This window comes from Trichogramma pretiosum, unplaced genomic scaffold, assembly GCF_000599845.2.
Source record: "Trichogramma pretiosum strain Unisexual culture from Peru unplaced genomic scaffold, Tpre_2.0 scaffold28, whole genome shotgun sequence".
In the NCBI taxonomy this organism is placed as follows: domain Eukaryota; kingdom Metazoa; phylum Arthropoda; class Insecta; order Hymenoptera; family Trichogrammatidae; genus Trichogramma; species Trichogramma pretiosum.
Genome location: NW_019641710.1, coordinates 453,881 through 478,997, shown reverse-complemented (window position 1 = coordinate 478,997; position 25,117 = coordinate 453,881). Strand labels below are relative to the sequence as shown.

General features: G+C 37.4%; 1 protein-coding gene across 1 annotated transcript in view; it reads left to right on the top strand.

The window, feature by feature from the left end:
- The first annotated feature begins 9,786 nt into the window (after positions 1-9,786).
- LOC106658473 (trichohyalin) overlaps positions 9,787-25,117 on the top strand; it is a 36,791-nt gene continuing 21,460 nt past the window's right edge. The window contains exon 1 of the mRNA XM_014380473.2: positions 9,787-10,005. The gene's annotated coding sequence lies outside the window, so the exon portion shown is untranslated. The remainder of the gene's footprint in view (positions 10,006-25,117) is intronic.

The following is a 25,117-nucleotide window of genomic DNA, read 5'->3' as shown; positions in this document are numbered from 1 at the left end:
CGAGAAAGAGGCACCGCCCTACTTTGCGCCACGAAGCGCGAATATACATTTGCGAATGTGGAGGAAGAGTATAGAAAGAGAGGCTGTGTATATGTGTGCGCGCTGGATAATAGAATCCGAGAGTTGAGAGAGAAGGAGAGAGAGAGAGAGAGAGGATGGAGCAGAGGGGCACACGGGGGTAGAGGCAGTAGTGTGTACCTCCCGGGACGCTGCCAGGCACGCTCTATCTCGCTTTATACTTCCTCGTGTCGTTTCTATCTCTCTGCGGACTAGCTCGTTTCTTGTCTTGTGCAGCACTAGCAGCGACAAGACCTCCTGCGCATATACTATATACAAAAGATACCGTCCTCGTGCTCGCTCTGCTGCGCTCTGTATACCTATAGCTCTGAACGCCCGGAACTGTTATGTTTAGTGCGCTGATACCTGGACCTGCAGCGAGGCGCTGGATTCTCGCGCGCACTCGCTATGCATTATACACAGCTGCGCGGACGATGTACACGCGACGCGTCGCGTTCTCCTGTAAAATACTTTGGCCCCCTTATATTTTTCACACTTTTCTGCTGGACAACGTTTGCGTCGAGTTTTGTTTCTTCATGAATATGCAATTTCGCATTCTGTTACCTTTTATTCGCGAAATTGCATATACAGCCGCTGCGTCCCGTGACGTCTACGCTAATTATATCAGAGTGCTTGTTTGTTCAAACCCCCCATTTTAATAATCACGAGTTGCTTTTTAGGATGAGAAAGGCGAAGAAAGCTGCTCTACACTTAATTTAGCTCTTTAGATATTTTTCATTCGCCTACGTGCATGCATCCTTTTCATAGTCTTGATCATTCGTCACCCCAGAGGACGAAGAAAGAGTGAGAGATAAGAAAACTTCATTACTTCTTTCATGCACTTGAGCTCACAGTTTGATCTAATTTTTTTGCCTGAGCAGCAATAGATGACCAGTAGCCTCTAAATTTTTTTGCTTCACTGTTACGCCCATTTTTTGTACAAACTACAATGGCGGGCTCTGTTTTAGTTTTAAAATTACTAATTAATTTAATTCAAAATGTATCATTGAATAGCTACTTTGTTTCATGCAACTGTTGAATTGAAAAATCCTTCATTAACTTGACTAATTTATGAAGTAAAACAAAATGTAGACTATTAGAATTATAGCCAGCTCAGAACTTATTTCATCTTCTTCAAGGCGAATTTCTCCAACTATCTCAATTGAATAAGCATAATAAAGGTGGTTATATTATAATTCAATCGCAAAGTAAAATTTTCCGTCTCTATTGTTGCAACAGCTGCATAATACTTCACTTATTTCGATTTTTTAGCAAAGAATATGATATAGAATATAAATATAACTTATTGATATAAAGAAGTTCATCTAGTAGCAAATTTAGGCACAATAAATTTTAAATAAAAGATTATCTGAAAAAAAAATTGTAATGTGAGATAACAATTTAAAAAAATTTATATCATAAAGCTGTCGGAAAATCGATTAGATTTTCTGTTCTTTACTAATTTTCTCAGCTTGTAATATATACTTTCCTTACTGGAATAAAATATTTTCCCAACTACATCGGGCAAGTTTGAAATGAGACTTCATTTACGAGACGACGGGCGAGTTTACAGTGAGAAGTTCTACCATTTATACGTATATGAAAACTTGTTTGCAAACAAGAAGAAAATCGTACATAGTATATAGTGGTATAATCTTATCTAAGTTGCCAAGCGCAATACAGTTGAGTCACGGAGTAAAAAACGAAGCTCGTTAATCTTTCGTCTGTGAGCTGCGAAACACGAGCAAAACGTTTGGACCAAAATTCATTCTGAACTGCAGCGCGTGAACTCGAGTCTTTTACAATTATGCTGGAGAAAAATTGGGAGGCTGTTGGTAAGGGCCAAAGTAACCTAGTACTTGGTGACAAAAAAAGATTACGATATGTAAGACAACGGCATGCATCGCTTTTTTACGTTTTAAATATACTTTTCTAACTTTTTCATTTCAATTGTATTTAATTGTATTTGACTGGTATAAATTTATGTGAATATAATTTGATATTTTCATTGATTAGGATGTAGATATAATTTATCCCGTAACTTCATAGAAAATTTGTTGTGTATTGTGATGGCTGATGGAAAAAAATGTAAAAAAAAAAGATCGGTAAAAATAAATACCGGAATGTTTTGAATTTTTTCACTATATCTTCAGTTTTATTTGTCTTGAAAGTTAAAAAAATATAAATTTTTGCAATTTATGGCTATATAAATTATTGTGCAACTATTTATTATCGATGTACTATACGTAAAAAAGCAAAAATCTATAAAAGGAATGATAATAATCCCAGGTTTTTTGCCTTATCGGTTTTTTAATCATTTAAAACACTATTTTTGGGTCTCAAAAAGCTTATTTATAGTAAATATAGTAAATAATAAAAGTGGCAAAGTTACAATTTTTAGGTTAGAGTGCTACAGAGTAACTAGAGCTATCATATTTTTAAAGTAAAAAAAAGAAAGTTCATTTTGTAAAATTAATGCACTTACGCGAACAATTGATTTCCCACAAACAAATAATTTCATTGAAATACAATAAAGTCTTAGTTAAACAGGCCAAATATTTTTCTTAGTGCAGATGGTTCAAAAATTAGCAATCACATACAATCATTGCTACTTATATTGCTACTTACTACAGTATAATATAAGCACCTGAGGCAAAAACTACATTTATCACGCTCGCAAGGTTTTAATGGGTTAACTTTTCATACCCAACAACCCGCCTACAGTAGTTTCACTTCAAAAAAAGTATCTACATGATATTGTCTTAACCAATTAGATTTTCAATCAGAGATAAACTTGTTTCATAACATTAACTCAAAAATTCTTACAAGATAATTTAAAGCCAAGAATTCAAAAAGAATCATTAAAAGTCATTGTCTTTTCCGACAGAAAACTTGAAGAAAGCTCTTATCGCTGATGTTACGAGTAACTTTCACAAAAATGTGTCTCACCCTTTTTTATAGCACTAGCATGGATGATGGTCTCCACTCGGTACTTTTACCCTTAGAAACTTGAAATTAGCAGAGTTGATTAAAAAAACCCTAACTTTCCTGGGAGGCCGGGTCAAGTGAAAAAAATGTAACTCCAAACGCGTATTAAAAATTTGCTCACAGCAATATCAGCAAGAACCATGGATCGATTTTCGTGTAAAAGTAGCAGACGTTGCAAATAGTACAGGAGCGCAGCAGTAGGAGCGTACGAATTTATCGCTGAATTATCTCGGCAGCTTGCGTCGTGCCACATCGCTTCAGGTCAGACAGTTAGCGTACGGGTTTACTCTTCTTCCTATACGCATTCGCGAAAACGATTTAATCCTCGGAGAATAATTTAGCGATATTCTCTCTCCTCCTCGGTCTATAGCTTTCATTTTAGCGTCGTGATCTTGGGCGCGGATAGTAGCAAAAGCTGAAAAACCGATGACAAATTTTTCATTGCCCAGCTGTTCTATAAATAGCTAAAATACGGCCAGTGAAGAGTTGTTATTTTTTCCCAGCAAAGTATATTACGAGTATGCATACGCAAGATGAGCTGCTCGCAACGTTAAGTATATAAGCAAAATGTGCTTTTATGCCCTCTGCTCAGAAGTTCGGTAAAAGTTTTGCAAAGCAAAAACTTCTTCGTCGCGGGATTGATGGCTCCGACAAAATGCGCGGCGAAAGGCTCAATGTCGGACAATAAAAAATTCATAACACCGCTACATATACGTCTCACTAGCGCGAAACTTTCGCCGGCGACGAAACTGCCGAGATATAGAGTTTTACAGGATGAAAGAGAGCTTTTTTCCGCGGCTCTAAAAGCTTTTTCTCTGTATGATATTTAGACCTTTTTGTCGAGAAGAATGTTTGACAGCGAGCGGGCTCGAGTAACATTATGATATTGTATTGACTTAATAAACACAAAGTTTTCCTTGATTCCGGCGAAACCACCTGAAGTGATGATGTGAAATGGTTTTCGTCAAAAATAACTTATATTTTGTTGATTATGCCCAAATGTTTGTTGGCACGATCAAAATTTGTGACAATAAAGGTTCGACGTTACAGTCGGATGAAAACTTTTTAGAATAATTAAAAAAGTTATAGAGACAGGTCAATTTTTTTATGTTATTGATAGAAGAACACGTATTAGTATACTGTGACACTGAGTTTTTTAATTTTTTTTTTTGAAAAATAAAATTTCTAGTCGTTAATTTTTTTGTTATGTTCTCGTCCCAACACGATCTTCAAGGATACAAAATAAAACGTAATCATACGTATATAAATACGTCGCATTTTTGCGGGTACAATTTTTTCGTGGCGCTACGCCACCTGGTGGCTGAGTCAGAAGCTCCAAAGTAGAAAAGTGGGGAAAAGGTGATAAAATGATGAGGCGAGTATTTGTAATCTGACTAAGTTCAGTATTGAGAAGTTGCCCTAGGTCAAAACTCTCGAGAGCTCGTCGACGCGAGCGCGAGGACGAGAGTCGATGTGCTCTGACTTGCTGCCGAGAGACAACTTCTATTAACATTTATAAACATCTATTTTTTATTTATATTTATTCTGAAGCCCCGAAGTAATTAAAAAATCTGAAAAATTCATGAAGGGACCTTTTAACAATCCAAACAACCTTGAATTTTTTCAGATTTTTTGAATTCTTCAGACCTTCAGATAAAATCATTGAAAATTTATATACAGCGCTACGATGCAATACAAAGGCTGAACTTTTTTTCCACTTATTTTTTGCGTCAAAATACATAACCTCAAATTTTTTCAGATTTTTTCAGAGAGGACACTAGCGTCTAGAGCCTAAAAACACCCTTTTTAATATAAATACTAAATCCTGCCGGAATCACAATAATCCAGCAAATAACGTATATACACGAGCGACACTTTCACGTTGATAATATAATAACGTTTTATTGTCAGTCAAGCTTTTTTGCGCGCCTGCCCCTTCGTGTACACATTAGATATATACGTATGTACACGTGCCCATGCACGCCCACTATTGCTCGGAAGAATATTTCCGGATGGTATAAAAGAAGCGAAAATGTCGATCGAAAAAAGACGAGCCAGCAGTAGCGGCGTGCGTGCATAGACTGGGCGCTACCCGTGTATGTGCGTATACGTGGAGCTTGCAAGCAGCGGAGGAGGAGTTCGGAATGAATACATTACTTTTTATCGGTTTGCGTCTCGCGCGCGCACACACTACCCGACAACATTCCTATTTATATATATATTTTTTTTCGTGCAACATGCAAGAAGAGGAAAGGAAAGAGGAAATGTATAATATATATACACACTCTCGCATGCGAGTCTGAAAGGAAGAAACGCACGTCCCCTTGTTTTTCCTTCACTTCGAACAAACACATCCGAGCACATATAAAATGTATATCTGTATAGGGGCCAACTTATACTTGTCCCTTGCGCACTTTTTTTTCTTCTCGTCGTTTTGCTCTTTTGCCACGGCGTATACGGAGTATCGAGCAGCCGGCAGAAGCCTGGCACGCAAGGGTGTGGGTACTGCGAGCGTGACTTTTTCAGCTCGCGCGCGCACGCCTTTAAATCGTCGCGCGTCGTCGTCGTCGCGCGGAAAATTGAATTCTCCGCATCTCTGATGTGTCGATATGCAGCATAGGAACAGACAGATACATAGTTTTATAGATATACATACGTTCACTTCATTATCCAGAGAATGTGCAAATGCAATGTGCATGCGCCCGATAGGACATCAACGTATAATGCCATTTTTATTATATTATAGTTTTTATATTGCATGCTCATTAAAATATGTACGTTATTATAAGTAATCAGGATGATTTGGATGATGTCAAAAGTTTGTCAACTTCATCTCAATAAATTGAGTTATAAATAAAGTCTTTTATATGCTACGAGTTTCTAAATATAAAATATACATTGAAACTGGTACAACAATTAAACAAGCATAACTTTGATGCATATTGTTGAAAATATTTATATTAAAACTAATGCAAAACACAAGGAAGTTTTTATCTTTCACGTAGATCAATTCAATTATCACTTATTATTTGAAAAGCTTTCATTTATATTATTATTTTTACTTTGCCATTCGCAGATTTACAGATAAAGGTACTTATCATCTAGTGCTAGAGGATACATTTAAGTATGATTGGATTTTCGGAATTTTTTTTACAATAAATGCAAAAACAAAATCAGCATTAAATTACTAATTTTCAATAAAAGTGTCGTGTAAAATTACCCTTAATATAATTAATTGCTGGTCACTATAATTTTAATGTTTGACTTTAAATTAAATACGTGGTTTTTCTCAAGTAAGTTTCAATAATGAAATCATCATATGATTTTCAGTATACGTATATGATTCATTTAGCAATTTCATGTCTTTTTTTTTATTTGAAACATCTTTATCGGCGTTGGGCATGAGGGGTAAACCTGTGAAAAACGAGCATCCGTCCGTCTGAGCGAGCGCAACTTTGGTAGTATAAGTGCCTTATACAGCGTCGGTTTGCGCTATTGGCTGCCGCGCTGGCTACTTCGAACTCGATGACTGTTTTCTATTTGCTGCTGCTGAGACTTGCTGCGCGTATCTCTTACTCTCTCGCTCTCGCACACGCGTATATGACTGTGTTTACGTATACACACGAGGCAACATAAGAGCATAAGCAACAACAGCCAGTCTAACTCACAGACTTGACTAAGGTAAAACGGGTAGTAGTGGGACAAAGCAAAAAAGTTACCTAGTAGTGGGACAAAGATGAATAAATCATTATTATAAAAAAATATAATGTAATTAGGTATTAACTTAAATACTAAAAGATCAATCATACTCTCTTTAATAATTAGGAATGAATATTAACTGAAATTCATGGGTTACTAATTAAATAAAAAAGTTCTTACGATTGACCAACGATGTGGCATTGCGAAACGACCAAAACCCTACTTTTACATGCAAATTTGCGATGAAAATTTTATCGAATTAACGATAAAATCCTTATGAGAAGTATATAAAATTATTAGTTTGACATCATTATATAGCTCTTAGTTATATGAATTGAATACTTTTTGGACAAAATCTTAATTATTTATATTAGTTTTTACTTGTCCCAGTATAGACGGTTAATTTGAATCCAGTATTCTAAAGTGGGACTAGAAGATGGCGCTATCCTACCATATTAACGAGCCAACTCACTAGTAGGACGGTAACAGGCCTGCGTTGTTGCTTACATATAATTAATTTTCAATTTGTGTGACGATTATTGTCGTATTGACTTTTGTTGAAGCGTTTAGAAAGTTTTCATCGCAAATTATTGTCGTTTAGACATTTGATGCCAACCAATACAGTTTGTTTATATATGTTACAGGCAAAACCCGATTTTAGGCAAAAGCAGAAATGCCAACGATTTTAGGACATAACCGAAATGCCGTTCAAATTATAGGAAATTCCTAAACAATTTAGGCAAAACCTGAAATGACTGAAAATTTTTAGGCGGAATAAGTAATGCCTAACCGATTTTAGGCATTTTTGCGTAGCCCCCTCGGAGACGTCGGTCGGTCGTGATATTATCGACATAAATACTAATTATTTCTGTACGGCTGTAGGAATTTTCTTGAATTGATATATTGTAAACCATGAATGAATAATAAGTCGTGAATTTATTATCAATTATCAATTTATTAGCATAAAACTAATTTAAAGATAAGTACTAGCCCAAGTAAAAAAAAATGTATAAAGGTTTTATGAAATCTTTTTACAGGAGCCTTGAGGCATTGGTTAATACATATTATTTATAATTAATTACTTATTTAGACAAGTTGTGCTATTGTGGCATTTTGAGTCACAAAGCACATTATTTTTTTTCAAATGCAAATTCTGGTAGAACAGTTTTTTTACAACATTTGAAGAAGCCTTGGCTCCCAGAAGTTAATTGTTTCGTTGCTATATCGTTCTAACAGACAAAATTTCTGAATGCGGGACGCCTCTTCGATTCAAAAATTTTTGCTGACATATATTGTGACGATGTCACTGAGCATCGATTTACGTAAATTATGCGAGCTGTAACGGTGAATGTGTGAGAGTGACGTGCGACCGAGAAGAATGAAGGTTATGGAATTATGTGTTCGTGGTCATTTAAGGGCGATGTTGTTCGCAAAAAGACCTTTATATAACCTAGAATAATCTTATATAAGGAATAGAATGAAATGACCTTTAAAAAAACAAAAGATGTTTTCGAACTTAAAATTTTCCGCTCTTTTCAAATCTGCAATAAAAAATGGGGGTCACCGTACAAAAAATCAATTTTGGTTCGCTGTAGCTTAGAGGTTATGTTCAAGGTCAAATCAAAGGTCCCCATTGGTTTTCTCGTCGAAAAATACGTTGAACATGATGTTGTCAAATTTTTTTGGGGATTTGTAGGAATTAAAGGACATTTTAGTATAGTTAAGCTCGAAATCGCGAATCTATTTTTCAACTACGTTAATGATTCTATTCTTAAGGAGCTTTCGGTGCAAGTTTTCGTACATTAACTGCTCGGTCAGCTCACGCATGGTCTCGTACGCAATGTAAAGCGCATGTGCAACGCGCCTATAGTCACGTAGACCGAGCAAACGTTTTATATGTAAATATATACCGGATTATGTATTAATGTCACAGAGTTTACATTTTTTTATATTTTGCCATAATTATTTGTTTTTGATTTGTCTTAATTATTATATCTTAGTCGTTATGGACATTTTTTATTTGTATTTAATTTTGAATTTTTATATGAATTTGAATTTCGCGCGCTCACACGCGTTGAGTCTTGTTAGGGTTACGTTCGAAAATCTAACTTTCAACGTGTTATATTTCTCTAAAATCAACGTTGACCTATATATTTCGCGATTCCATTGTAAAGGTTCTGGATTCACCTTTCAGAAAATATAACTTTCATCAAAATCTTTCGTTTATTAAAAAACTTATGAGTAAAGATAGGTAGCTGACCATACAATCCCATGTTAAAATGCATCTTTCAAATGCATTTTTCTCGGAAATTTCAATGTTGACCTACATATTTTTAAACTGATTCTTGTTCAGAAGGCTTCAACGCTTCTTTTGAAATATATAACATCAAATTCTTCCATGAAGTCGTTTTTTGAAAGAGCCTCCTTAATTTGGCTGTAGATTTGGATCTGAGCTCTTTTACCACAGAAAATGTTCCTCATATACCTCTGAACACTTTAAGTTCTTCAAGTCCTTAAAATGATAATCTATGATTCCACAGGAATTTGGTTCTATGATTTTTGGTAGGGGGACATTTTTAAAAAAATTGTGTTTATGAAGATATTTTTTTATAATATAAAATTTCATAAAAACCATATTTTATAATATTAACTTTTATAAAATACTTTTTTTATAAAAAAATATATAATATAATAATTCGTGATGTGTTTATGTACATGATATCATTAACTTCATCCTGTTATTTTATTATCTTATTTATTTTTTGGTTACGCGCAAGATTGATTTTGTTTTATTACTTTTTTTGAAAATAATGAATGCTTATATTATTGATTTTTTGATGTGAAACATCTATTTTTTAAATAGACTACGTTCATGAAATTGCTGAAACTTGAAGAATTGATGATAATTATCACTTGGAAAGAGGATTCCTGTAGCGAATAAGAAAGAGAACGATTGGCAGCAGCGTCAAGCGAAATTGGAAGGCTGAACGTGTGAGTGTGGTGTGAAATCAATAGCAGCCATCGCACGTCGCTTCAATTCGATCGACACTTGCTTGTTCAAATTACAGTATATTTACGAGAATGTGCCAGACGCGCGGTTTGCTCATTCGCGTGATGGTGCGTGTCTCCTGGCCTGTCGAATCTCATTGAATGATGCGTGAATAATCCAATGGACCGTGCGCACCCACGAGTAAGAGAGAGAGAGAGAGACAGACAGACGCTGCGAAGATTCTACAGAAAGCTTGAAACTCGATTGTTGTGGTAAGTAGTGCGTATATATCTATTTATCGATTTTAAGTCCAGTCGCGCGTATTCATCCTTTTGTGAATAAACGATTAACCTTTCGGTTCCATATAGCTTTTGCATTCGCGCGATAAACCGCACACCTTTTGGGGTGCAAGAGAGTGCATAGTCGAGATGGCTAACAATGAATTTCATAGCCAGTGGTCTCGACGCGCCAACAAGCTTTCACCGTAAATGCAGGTGTTGAAACTGTAAGGAGCGAACTGCACATTGTGTTGCTGATTTAACTAACGCATATACTAATAATGTTTAAATTTAATACCACTGCTTTACCGTATACAGTCTAAGCTTTTATATATTCAGCAATATGCCCGCAAAAGCACACTCCAGCAGCGAGATATTAGAGCAGGTAAAAAACTTTGAAACAAAAATCACGTTTGGAACATAAAATTGTTTATTTATGTGCGGATAATCATTCGAATTTTCAACTGCAATTTTAAATTGATTGCTACACCTGACGCGATTGACTTTTTTCCAATCTTTTTTTTTAATAAATATCGCGGGTAAATCGGATGAATTTATCGCTCTCTACTGTGTGTTTTTCGTAAAACAAGCTCTGGCTCGTATGCATTTACACTAAAATTCACATTATTACAAGCTACAAGAATTTAAATTCGGTTACACTATCAGTGTGGCATGATTTTTCGTGAAGTTTTCATTTATCTAAAATAAAAATATTTTATATTGATTAAACCTGTGATAAAAGTTACGATCTGGTGAAGTTTCGTCCGGGCCATGAAATCATAATGGATCTGATCGACCATCATGTTGTGCGTTTCAAAACATTTTAAACATTATTCATAATTTTTATGAGTATCAGGAAGATTCTCTAGGTACATTTTATTTCGTGCTTGTTTGCTAGCGAAAAATAATTTTCCAGCAGTAAGTTTGTCATTTGTCAGACAATGGATAGATATAAAGTGCAAACAAGCGGCAGTAGCAGCAGCATCAGCATCGGCGGCAGAAATACAAGTCAAATAAGCTTGATGATAAAGCGGCAATGGGAGCACGTAGAAGCTCGCATCGGGAGTAATGAGAGTGCGAGTCTGTTGTGCGACTCGCAGACGGGAGAAAGTGACGACTTTTCGCTTCTACGTGTTCATTTCGCGTTTGTATTTATTATTCGCGCAATATTATATATACACGTGTACAAAAGTGGAAAGCTCAGACACGCCACAGCCCAGAAGAAGGAAGGAAAGGGGGGGGGGGGGGGNGGGGGGGGGGGGGGGGGGGGAGAGGAATAGCCTACACGCCGAGCTGCCTTCCAATTAATTCTCCTTCAGACCACACCACGGGGATGCGCACGTCTGGCTCTTACTCTTTCTCTTGCGAGCTCGCGCGCGCATGTCAACACGTGCCAATCCGTTTCATTCAACTTCCTCGTCGTTTAAGAATCGTCGTGAATGAATTTACCCATCCGTTTTACGCAAATAAGATGTGTCCTAGATGTTGACATTAAAGGCGCGACTGCCGAGATCAGCACGTTCATAATGAAATTCAAAGCTCATTTCATAAATTATTTAGTACAACGCGTACATGCGTATACGAGCAGAGCAACATTGGCCTCGGCGAAGCAAATGAGTTACATGAAGAGTTCCAGTTAGACGCCGGTATAGTTGCAAGGCCTAAAGCTATTATATCTAACTTTGAGCAGTCTCCTTCTCGCTCGCTCTCTCTCTCTCTCTCTCTCTCTCTCTCTCTCTCTCAACTAATAGTTTGCCTACTTTGCTATAGACTTGTAACGCAAAGCAGAAGCCGTAGCTACGTCGCTGAGCGAAACTTCTTCAGGAATACCTAATAAGTATTGAGAGAGCAGCTGCTGGAGGAAAGGCAAAAAGGGGACCGTGTATATGGGCCGCGCGCGAGTTACCAAGATGAATAAATAGTTCGAATGCAATTAAGCGCCTGCGATCTTTCCTATATGCCGCAATAAGATGATGCTAAGTATTTATAGGTTCGATAAAACTTTCGCCAGAGTTTCATTGGCCGAAAGCACATACGTTTCAGAAACAATATTTCGATGAACCGAAATTCTGAGACGTTAACTCTCGCCGCGGACGAGTTAAATTTCCAAAGTCGCTTATAGTCGATGTTAAACGCAGTCCAGATTCAAAGCTATAAGACAAATGTGACGAATCTACACTCGAAATCAAAATCTTAGATAAGATCGACGGAATCACGTATGAGACGAGGATGGTCTCTCAAAGTATTATTACGTATCCATGTATATAATCCTGTGTCAATGGCGCAGTCTTTGGGAATGAGCACCCAAGTACGCAGAAGCGACAGTTGCTTGGGAAACTTGCACACACGTATATAGACGTGCGTACACTGCACACGATCCTCATCGCTTTTCGCTCATCGAGTATTTGCCGTGAAGCTCGCTGAACTCGGAGCTCGCTAGACTGCCGCGCACCGTAGAGAGAGAGAGAGAGAGAGAGAGAGAGAGAGAGAGATAGCGTATGTCAATACACGTGTCTAGCTCCTTCACGGCGCAGCGCACACCCAAAATGAAAACAAACATTTCCACATACAAGACGCTGCGCCTAGACAAGGTGAGGGAATATACGTTTGTACGAATGTACGCGGTATATGTTACCAACACTGCTTCGCCCTTCGTGTTGGATGCATGTAGATGTGATCTCGCGCTCAGATAGACACTGCAATACATTTATACACTTACTTACTTGGAATGTTGGTATTTGCCGTGTATGCCGAAGTCTCCAAGTATCTGTCAGAAGCACAGGAACGATGGGAGGTCACGACAGTGACACGAAGAACAAACTGAAACTCAAGTATAAATTAGTAGTCGAGCTCGGGCTCATATTTGAGTATCCACTCTCGATCTTATTACGTGTGTACGTCGAGCTGCGATCCTGCGAAATGGAAACGTTCCCGAACTGGACGTAAAAATTCAATGTTCTCAATTCGATGCACTGCAAGGGCTATAATATATTAGGTCAAATAATTTACTACAGAAATATGTTGCCAAATATGATAGCAAAATGAGAGCGGCGCACGATGTATCGGTCAATCTACGAAGAGATCGATGTGCTTCTCGATTAAGCGCAATATCGGTGGTGGCTCGAATCGCGCGAGTCGCTTGCGCTCGAAGACCGCACTGCGACGGATTTATCGTGTGTTTACGATCTGCAAAATTTACGATTGGCAAGATGCACGAACTGGGCAAATGTAAATAAAAAAAGAAGAAGGAGGAACAAAAAATAAACTCACGTACTACAGGAAGAAACTTATAAATCTCTTATCCGTTCCTGGGCGCGCGAGCGCGTATATATTTCAGCGTCAGAACTGAATGTCTCTTTCTTTCTCTCTCTCTTGAGCTTCGTCTGTAACCTCATCTTGAAAAGCAAGTTTCCGCAATTTTTCCAAGCTGAATGTCTCTCTTACTTTCGTCGCCTTTCACAAGGGAATAGGTAGATAATATATCGTATTTCTCGCCTGCGCTCGCTTACGCGCGCTCTCGTATAGCTACGCTGCTACGAGTTACACGCATACACGAGAGCGTGCACATACACACATGCATAATACGTAGTCCACTCACAAGACGGCAATCAGCATCGCTAACGAGGCTGCACCGCGAATCGATGCCTCCCCATTGGCCCGAGGAGATTAGACTTTAGCTGTTACCTCCCAGATTCCCGACGACTCGTACTTTTGCTTGCTACACGCACACACACACACACCAGTATACAATCATTACGTTGCTCTGTGAATGTCTTTTATCTAGAGGCACGCCAGCATATACTCGGGCGGCTTTGATTGGGAATTCAATATAACGTTGATCGAGACCGATCGAGCCTCGTCTGGACTTTACCGAAAAAGTGATTAATCGCGTTCAATGTCTGTCTCTTCTTCTTCTTCTTCTTCTTCCTCTCTTTCATGGCAGTCGTGAAAACTTTAGCCTTTACAATACGATAGGTGAGTGTGCGCGTAGCGAGACTTATATGGAAAAAAATACATTCCCGCATGTATGGCAATTTCCCACTCTTCTTTTATGGCTTTGGTGAATCTTTGCAAGCTTGCAGCTGAAACGAAAAGTTTTGCGCTACCAGAAAGACGGGAAAATTCTCCGACTGATTGCCACAGAGTTGAAAAAGCTCTGAGCCTGCAAAGAATCGTAGCTTGTTTGTCGGCAAAATGTATAGACTAGTTTAGAGTTATATGTCAAAGTTCCGACAACCAGAAAAAGCTTCCATGTGCAACGCACATTGATAATGACTTTTAATGAGACTGATATGCATAATTACGAGCAGTTTATGGTTTATTTTAGAAACGCTTCGTTTGCGCATCTTTTAGAATAAAAATAATTTTTTTTTTCAAAGTTCGAACTTTTATTCTGACGACAAACTTCATGCAAACCATTTAAAAAATAATTTAAAGTTCACAATGTTTTATTTGAAAAAAAACTAAGAGTATTGACTTTTTACGTAGTTTTTTTTTATCGTCAGTACATTACAAAGTAATAACGGCAAAGAATATTATATCGCAAAAAACTATAAGATATTATGTTTCCGCAGCAATTCTTTTTTATTCCTAACTTTACCAGTAATGAAAAAAATTACAAGAGAAAAAAACCATTATACAAGCGTACAAAGGAAATTGTAATCTTTTATAGATAAATGCAATAAAAATAGGATTCAGAAAAAAAGTACAATTACTTTTCAAGTTTATGATCAGTCGCTTGTTGTAAGAAGTTATTTTAAAAATGCTCTCTCGAGAGCACAGTAACGAGCAACAAAATAGATAATAATTTGCAGCAATAACAGAAAATTATTGATCAAGTTTGCAATTAGGGAAGGGATGAAGATGTACCACAGTTGGTGCATCAAATCATTGAATAAAAGATTAGCAAATAGTTGCAATTATTGGTTTCTCAAAAAAATTTGTACCTCCTCGCGTATATATATGAAGCTATTGGAATTGCATCATCGAGAGCCGAAGAGAGAGAAAAAAATTCTGTCGAACACCTTTATCACGAAGCGATAGCTTACCGTATACCCTTTTCACGTAAATTAGCGGTAAATCGGCTTCCCCCCGAAAAGTAGGTGATTCGAAGTCAGCATGGGCAGCCGTTCTAAATTACCAACGTAACGAGACGCATTAGGCAGCACAGACACGTAGTCTTGCGCTTTCTCTCTCTCTCTCTCTCTCCTTTATTTTAGCAGTACTGTACATGCACCAGGTACCTATATGCACGTATGTACGTACGTACGTATGTATGTATGTACGTAGGTATATGTATGTGTGTTTCTACTGGCGCCGCAAGTCGCGAATTCCAAAATGCGCTGAACCAACGGGAATTCGATATTTTCTCTCGCTCGATCTTGTTCTTTTTCTCATATCATATTGCAGCTACGGATCCCTTCTCGAAACGTTTTTGTATCTGCCCGTGAGCGAAAGTTGATTGGACGACGGAAAAGCGTTCTGATTTTTTTTCCATAAGGTCATTGCTCGAGTCTTGATGAACGAGAGATTTCTCTCTTCCTCGCCAGCCACGAATTCTCCTCCTCTCTCTTTCTTTCTTGCGAGTTCACCGGGTTATCGGGAGCTTTGCTATTATCGTATATATCCGCACACATCGACAGAGTACACGAGCGAGGAGTGCATAAGAGATTATTGGATGCCTCAGCCTTTTCTTCGGCAGTGACCTAAATTTTTTCGGTTTGTTATAGTGTCGTTCCCGTTCGGTGGCACGCGTCGCGCTCCATGAACTTTTTACCTCCTCGCTTCGGTGAGAATTTAACGATAATGCAATTTCGAGTGACATTAGATCATTTCAAAAATGAGTTTAGTCATACACGGCTTTTTGCGTAGTCTTCTCGTTTTAGAGACCCACAATTTTAGGCTGCCTTTTTCAAGCTTCAATTATTTTGAAATGAGAACTTTAAATGAAGTAGTAATGCCCAAAAATAGTCAGTCGAGTAGTAATTTTCTAACTATAAGATACTTGCGTGCCAGCTACGTTTTCCAATAAAATCAACTATCCGCCTATGATATAAAACTCTTTACAACAATTCAATTATCATAACCGGAATCAATTCTTGCGTGAATTTGCATAAATAAGCAGAGTAAAATTTCGAAGCTTGCCGTGTACTTAAGGTAGACACATCATGAAGCCAATGCATATATTTAAGAAACAATGAGCTCAGTAGCATCGAGGCAGACTGCATTTGTCTATGGCTAGAGCAAGCAATGTGGCAGAGCCATCGCGTTTATAGAGAGACGGCATGGCAAATTCTATGTATACATACCTAGACACGTGCATGTATACGTGTATACGGCAAAAGCGCAAAACAACTTGGTGCACTCCTATATATAGATACTGTAAATATTTATGCTAGTTTCCTGGAGCATTTTCCTGTCAAAGCAGGAGCCAAGAACCGCCGTCGGTAAGCAATTCATTAGCATAGCGTTTGGCCAATGCCGTATAGCCTTCCGGGTATTATCGTTACTTCGTTTACTATAAAGCATCAACTCGTTTCGCTCCCATTCTCTCTCTGCTAGACTCTCTCACTCCTATAATACGTAAGATATTAAGGCGAAATTTGTTTATAAGCAAACTCGAGAATAACTAGTTGCCTGCATCTTACACTTACTATTATTTCTTCCCTCTCCTACTCTCTCACACAGCTAGTTCGAGCCATTTCAAGGTAAATTGAAGCTTTATGCCTGCTGAGAAAGTAAAATTGTCTTTTTACCTCTTTCTAAGTGTATACTATAGGTATATAGATGCAAGGGTATTAATAATTTGTAGAAGCTGCGCAAGAATTTTGAACTACACGTGCGAGCTTTATTTTCATCTTTAAGCCCTCCGATGTAAAACTGAAATTGTATTTCGGATTCGCTCGCGATGCAAGAGTCTTTTCTCAAAGGCAGGTGGATATGCATGATAAAGAGCTTACGAATGTATAAACAAGTGCACAGTAGGTTGCGCGAGGAAAAGAGAGAGAAGATGAGAGTGAATGAAAGAAAAGAGCGAGGGTACTTATGTGTGCAATAGTAGTATCTATAAGCTTCGGCGACAGGTTGAAAAGTCGTGCAAGCTCGCGGAAGAAGATAGCGGCCAATAAAGTCAAGCCGTAAGATAAGAGGCTTTCGCCCTTATCTAAACAGAGTTAAGGAGCTTCATTGCAAACCCTCTCCTTTGCTTTAACTCTTTTTCTCCAATGCTCTCTTTCTCGCTGCGGTTCTCATGCTATCTCATATACTCTATGTTTTTAGCTTCATATCAGCTTGTACTTCATCGATATGCGATGTTTGTCGCGATAAAAATAACCTTTGCACATGGTGACGTCATGGTGATGATGCTACTCGTGAAGTAGCGTATACAAGCTCGAGACAATGTATGCAGCTCGGTCTCATCCATCTGCTTCTAGCCTCATGAAGAGATGAAAGTGCACTCCTGTCATTGACCTGCGAGTTTTCATCATAAAATGTTTGAGGTAAAATTCAAAAGAACTGTAAAAATTTAAAAATTTCATCATAAATAAACAGAGCAAACCAATTTCATCAATTCACTTGTTAAAAGAGCATAATAATTATTATAAATTTTCTTTAAAAAATAAACCAAGTTATTCAATTGCTGTAATTACACGCCAATCAATTAATCAATTTTCGCTCAAGATATATTCTAGAATTTTGTTACGTAAACAATTAGCGCATTGATTGTTGCAATTACCTTTCAAAGTTATGCATGTTTGACTCAAAAATTTCCTGCAACAGAACTCCTCTTGAAATTGCTTATTGGGACGATCAACAGGCAAGCCTCCTTTTATCAATTTATAACCTAAGTAGTTATACATTTTTTTTTAACTTTAAATCGTATTTTTATAAATAAACTAGAAAAACTATTTTTAAAGGCCAGCTACATTTCATTTAAGGGGACCACCCTCCTCCCAATTGAAAAAAAAATGTTTTTTTAAAGATTTTTTTTAATATAATAAAACGACGTATCTTAATGAAACTTTTTATGCATACTTTATTGACTTTATACTACATGAAAAAATTTTTTTATAATTTCTTGCCACCCGGTGTCGTGTGCTAAAATTATTCCAAAAAAAAAACACGAAAAAACCGCGGCGGGAACGATTAAGAAAAAACCATCAATTTTATCACCCTGAAATTTTAATACAATAATCTGTCCATGTTACTGCTCAGAATGAAGTAGAATTGAAATATTGGTGAAAAAATAATGAAATAACGCCGTTTTTTCGAAAATCGAACTTTTTTTTCGAAAATTGTTTATATCACCGAAAATATTATGCCGATTTTTTCCATTCTAGTTCATTCTGAGCAGTAACATGGGCAGATTATCGTATTAAAACTTCAGGTGAATCATGAATGATACTTAAAATGTTTTGCAGGGATTTTGATTTCAATGTGCTCGTAACGAGTATGGATTTTAGGACTAACTTACGGAACAACAATTTGTTACATATTCATGTGACGCTGAGTGTATAGCTATTGCATCGTTATGGCAAACCCATTTATATTTCAATATCAATGCAGAAATATAGCTTATACTCTGAGTACACAAAGCAAACAAGATCGATACAAGGGATTGCTCGATGCCAAAGCGATTTGACCTACTTTCGATGCACAAATTAACTTGAATGATTAGTTATTACCTGCATCAGTCCGGTAACGTTTCATTAACGAAGTGCAAATTTATCCCTACCAGTGCAATTGAATTCCGATAAAAATTGTATTATCACTCTTTGGAGGGAAGCCTGGCTAATGCCAAAAGAGTATAAGCTAAATCAATGCCAGTTTCAGCTTCAATGTTACTTGATCGAGTTTCAAGCTCGATTATTCGGGTATTTAAGCACTCTGTTATTATTTTGAATTACTTTTCAATCATTTAACGGGCATATATTTCTATCTTAATCCAGTATATGCATTATTAGAATTGTTAGCGCTTGGATTTGAGCTTAAGGCATAAGCACACAAGCAAGTAAGCTAAGGTTCGCAGTTTGTGGATACAATCCCAGTTAGATCATCATCCCAACTAGACGTAATAATAAATACACCCTATCTCCAATGCCATCGAGGGAATCGGCTAATTCACCTTAGTCAACGTATATACGTATAGAATACTGCTATATACAGACCACGAATGAACTATACACGAGTCCTCTAGAGTAGGAGTAGTAGTGCTGTGCGTGCCTCGATTTGAGATACACGAATTCGAGCTGTGGTCTGGGCTGCTGTGTTGTTAGCCGCTCGTTTGTTAACTATTCCCAACTTGACCTGAATATTATCAAGTAATCCGTTACATCGTTGAGATTCTGTACCGCTGCTGTGGTGCATTACTTATTTTTCGTAATTTTCAAATTTCATTTTAGCTCTTCAGAATTTCACCGGCTTAAACGAGGAAAATCATTCTTACCTATTCAATTGGATCATGTAATTTTTTTTCTCTCTTGATCTCTTGCACAATTGTAGTAATCATCAAACTTTTAAAATGTTTAAAATTTCTACTTGGCTAAAGTCTCGAAAAGGGCTAATTTTCTTGTTCTTGCTCTTTGTTCTTGAATTTTTTTCAATGTTATCTTCTGGTGAACAATTTATTCACTCATTTGCAATTTTTTTAGCGAATAAAATTGCTCTTTCCGTTTTCATTCATAAACTCTGTTCATCTTTGGCTCTGTTCCTCGTTTGCCGTTTTATTTGACGTTATCTCGCTAGTTTTTTAGGTGTTATACGCGAACTAGTACCGTCCTCCGGGCGATAAGGAATACTTCTCGTAAGATTAAGAAAGAGAGAAAGAAGTCCTCCTTTCAGTTAAGTGGCGATTGTTTTAACGGTTTGAAACATTGAAGGCTCTTTTATTATTTCTTCACTTCGCAAAGGTCTTTTTCCCCCCGTGTACTCTGCTCTCGTGTGCTGCAACACGTTTTATTTGATGGTTCTGCGAGAGATTGACCTTAATAAAACATAACCATGTGATTTCAAACGTAAGTTTCAAAAAGTATATACCTTTATTCATGTGCCGTTAAATCTAAAACGTTTACAAGTGAAAACAGACAAACAAGATTCTCATTAATAGTGATTTTTATTCTTAGATTGGCTCGATTATTTACGTTTTATATAGCAGTAAGATAAAATAATACATTAAATATTTCTAAAATTTAAGTACAAATACTATTTTAAGTTTCTACTACTTTTATCCAAAAATATCAACATTTACGTTTGTAAATCAACCATCATTAATCAACACTTGAAAAAGAAAAAAGAGGAAAGTGAGCATGAAAGTATGAAGTTTTCCTATGCCACGCGTGTTGTACGTTATTACATAACCGCAACGATGCAAGTATAAGAGTGCACTTACGAGAATAGACGAGACAAGGAGCAACAGAAAAAAAAGTTGTCGTCACCTGCGGAGCGTGAAACTAGTGTGCGCAAAATCGAGAGCGAAATACAGCATCTTTCTCTCTCTCTCTCTTGCTGCACACATGCACACACTTGCATATCACTGGGGAAAAGCTTGGCGCGCAGTACTACTGAGTGCTCTGAGATTTGCGTGCGCCTGCTTGTCTATGTTTACGCTGACGAGAAAATGAGATTGTGAACGCCATAACTATGAAAACACCGAATAACATACGACAAAGTAGGGGAGTACAATTATTCTTGGAAAAGAACCGTCTAATATTAACATTTACAGGTTGGGATCATAACGTGACTTTAGTTTCTTCATTGTCTATAAGAAAGCGTGAGACGTAACCATTTTTTAAATTACCTTGTGAATCCTCCGGTTAATATTTGAATTCATTTTGATACTTTTTGATTTGCAAATTTAAAGTCAACCGCACAAGAATGGCTTTTAAATCACTTGGGCGTTTCGTCTCCCACCAGATAAAATATAAAATTATTCAGAAAAATTATTATTAGAAAATATAAAAAAACTTGCTCATACTTAGAGAGTGAGAACAAAAATTTTTACTTATAATAAGCCCTTGTGGGTAAGTCTAGTCGCTTCAACGAAAATAACTAAAAGCTCGACACCAAAAGCATATATAAACCTGCTATGCAGCACGTAAATCAGAAATTACGTTTGCTTTACCCTCTTGAAGCGAGCTAGACATAAATATACGTGTATGAAACAGCTTATGAGGATATATAAAGTGAACAACGGAGGTACAAAGTCATGATTATGTTGGTAGCCTAGCTTGAAGGAAAAAAGTTCCAGAAGAGCTACGGGTACGCGCCTTTGGGTTCTGCACTTGTTTTCTACGCGCAAGCTCTATGTCTCATAACCATAGTTACGCGTACAATTAAAGCTAACTCGTTCACAATTGATGTAACTGGTTTTTCTCTGCAGGCGAAGCTTTGAATTTTCAACTTTTGTCGGTGCGGAGATATTTATCTCCAGACTGAATGAACTTCTCCTTTCGTTGAATTCTATAACATGCAAAAATTGAAGTTCAGGATTGTAGGGTTAACCCTGTGTTGCTTCGTGCTATTGCACGGCTATAACAACAGTAGTACATTAGTTGGCATAGGTAGAGAACACCATATTGTAATATTTTCGTTTTGCAAAATTAAACAAAAGCAGGTGACGTCACTTTCAAAAGCTCCGTGTAAATACCGAGCTTGCGAGTATACAAAGTAGCCCTAGGCAATAATCAAAGATTATACAACTTTACGCTGAGATGATTATGACGCTAACGTGTATTTTTTTGCGTTTCATTATAATGTAAAAATGTTCAAGAAAAAAGTGATTCTAAAGAGTTTTTTAATTACAAGATTCAATATTTAGGTACGCATCAAAATGCAATGTAATTTTAAATAGCACTTTGTGCAAAATAATCTAATTTCGAGTCCTTAAAATATGAATACCGGCACTATTCTTTATTATTTTTGAACGGCGAGATCTAGGTTGATTTATAATTATCCCATTTTTCCCTTGACAATTGTGATTTATATTTTTAGCTCTCAAATTAAGCGAATGATAATTTAATTTTGCTCATGCATAAGATAAATCTGCGAATGGCACGAATATCCAAGCGAGAAGATAAAAGGCAGCAGATCGAGAAGCAGTCGCGAACGTATATGCATAACGATTTTGGGTCTGCCACAAGCATGCTCGGCGCGCGTCCATTCGCCTAATCGAGCGCAGTCACACGCTCGTGTGGCTCGGTGAGATCCGTAGCATATAGGTAACAGCCGCCTCCTTTCCTCCCTTCCCCTCTTTATATACATATACCACGTATACAGTGCACAGAGCCACTCTGCTGCTCTCCGCGTGTATGTGAGCAAAACACGCTTGGTAGAGCATAGCCGATCGGCTGGAATCTTTACATCGACGAACCAACACGGACACAATATCAGCGCCAGCAGAAGCGCTGCCGCCTGGATGGTTCGTAGGTAATGGGGACGAATGGGCGCGATCCGCAGCAGCAGTACCAGACGATGGATACAAATCACCGTGCCATTGTTGTCTTATGTGTGCACGTGCATGTGCGCCCACACAAGAGCGCCGAAATCGAATCTTCGCGTGTACGTGCAACGCAGCTGAGCCCGTGTGCGGCTGCAGTGCAGTAGCTGCGACGTTGACAGTATACCTACGCGCCAAAGTGAGAAAGAGTATACGTCGAGGCAAATTCATTTAAGAGGGGTCAAAGAGGCGAAAACCTCCTACCCTCCGACAAGTGGGTTGGACTAAAGGAATATTTATGACTTTCTTGGAGCTATCGCGCACCGGCTGAGCAGAGAGGCAGTGAGATTCTTGTTCTTTTCACCGCCACTTCTGCCTTCTATTTTATTCCTACTCACTCGGCTCACCTACAGCTATACGTCTGCACATACACACACAATCACAGACTAACAGCTGATTTATGTTGACATTAACGTGATTTTTCGCTCCTTCGTATATTTGCCAATTATTTACTCACATATAAAAAAGCGAATACAATGAAAACAGAAAGACCTACATAAACTCGTTTCAAAGAATTATTTGGCTTTTCTCCTTTAAGTAGCTCTTAAATATGCTCCAGAGTTTGATTTAAAATCTTGAAAAAGTAATTTTATGCTAAGAAACTCAGATTTTAATTGCATATCATTGTTTCATTTGCCTGCTCTGGTATCTAGTAAAAGGTATGAGTAAAAAGTGTCATAAAAGCGGAAATTATGTTATCCAAAATTACTATTTAAACACTTTATCATTAAATCTAAGTTTATAATTCTAGAATATTAGAAAAGAATTTGAATATAAACTTGTTTGGCCTCAAGATATACCCTTATTTCTTTCGACACTGAGTTTATAAAGTATTATATATTGTAGATACTTCTCTGGAAGAATAAAAAAAAGGAAAATGTCAAATACGTGGCTGCAAAGTTCGGCAATGTGTACTTTGAGCTTCGACGATGATATGAGGACAGAATTGCGACTGCAGTGGACCCGAGGAAAGATGAATCATGGCCAGACCGAAGGGTCTGTGTTCCGCACAAGCCTTTGGGGTCGACTGCGATATACTACTGACAAAGCGCCTGTCATTTTTCCTTCTTAGCCCACTACCTCGCCTCCCTATCTCTACCTCTCTTTATATATCCTCATCTCATGTAAATACAGTGAAGTTCTTCCTTTAAAGACCAGATGTGGGTACCCCTATAGAAAGTCGTTTGCTCGTGGTGGCTTTACTGGATATGGAGTTTGAAGATAATGCGTAGAGGTAGAATGAATAATTTATTGAAACTTGAACTCGCACAAAATGGCATTGTTTCGGTCTTTATAAGTTCAAATAGTTTGCAATATGTCAAGATTTATTCCAATAATTATTAGATGGACATTGCTCGAATGTGAAAAACTTGGAAATTGCCAGATTAGGAGTAGAAAACGGAGTAATAATTTTAATTTTTCCCTCACACTGAACTTATAGGAGTTAATCATACATGTACTACCCCGAAGAATTAAATAAATTCCAAAGAAATGAGCCCCCAGTTCAAATAGAAAATATTTTCTCTTTACTTGGGAGAGCGCAGCAAAAAGCAGCCATAATTGAGACTACTATCAGATCATTTGAAGTTAATGGCTTGGTGCCTTTTAACAGAAACATTTTTGATGAAGACTTAGCACATACTTCAGGCAAAAAAAGTACCAGTTCTTCAGCTACTTTAAATACTGCTTCCCCTGGGCCTAGTGTGATCTTAAGTACTGCGACTACTACTACTTCCACTTCTATGCCTAAGCGGTAATGTTCTTAAATACAAAAAAAAAGATGCAAGAAATTTTTGCAAAAAAGGCCCAAAATGCCTAAAATCACCAAAAACACCCATTTTCAGACCTTTTTTGCACGTTTTTCGACACACATTGTTGTCTACATTGCGTTACACTATAAGACCCATTACAAAACTTTATCAGGCAGTAGTTGACATCTTTAGGAAGCTTTTTACATAGTTTTGGAAATAAAAGTCAGGTTCGAACACGATTAGATTTCTTGTTTTTTTCAAGTCTTTTCCACTCTATACGTCTTTAGGTGGCTCCAATCACTTTGGAATGATTTTTTTTTAAAAATTTGGACAATTTCCGACAAAACAGCTCATGGGCACTTTTACTTTTGATTCATTCTACACTGATCCAAGAATTATTTGAATATTTGTGATTTTTCATGAATTTCAAAAAAACACTAAAATGGCCAACTTTGGGCCTCTGAAAAAGTGTCATAGAAGGCCCCAATTTTTCTAAAATTTTTTTGGGACAAATCTGACATCAAATACAACAAGTTTTTCATATGTGCAGAAAAAAATTTTTTTCTGCCATTCGACTTCACAGAGAATCGGCCTAACATAAATTAAATGAATAATACGAATAAACAGTGAGAACTCTTACAAATGAATGAGCTTTTAATCAAATAAGTAACAATAACGCGGGGTGCTTCGCTCAACAAAAACCGTATCTTATCTTATCTCTGTATCTCTCTACTTATAAAAAAGAGAAAGGCCGAAAAGTGAGGCGACGTAAAACGGCCTCTGATTGGCTGACACTGACGATGACGCCCGACGCGAGCCGACTCGATACGAGCGCCTGCGCTGCTAACTGTCAACAGACATT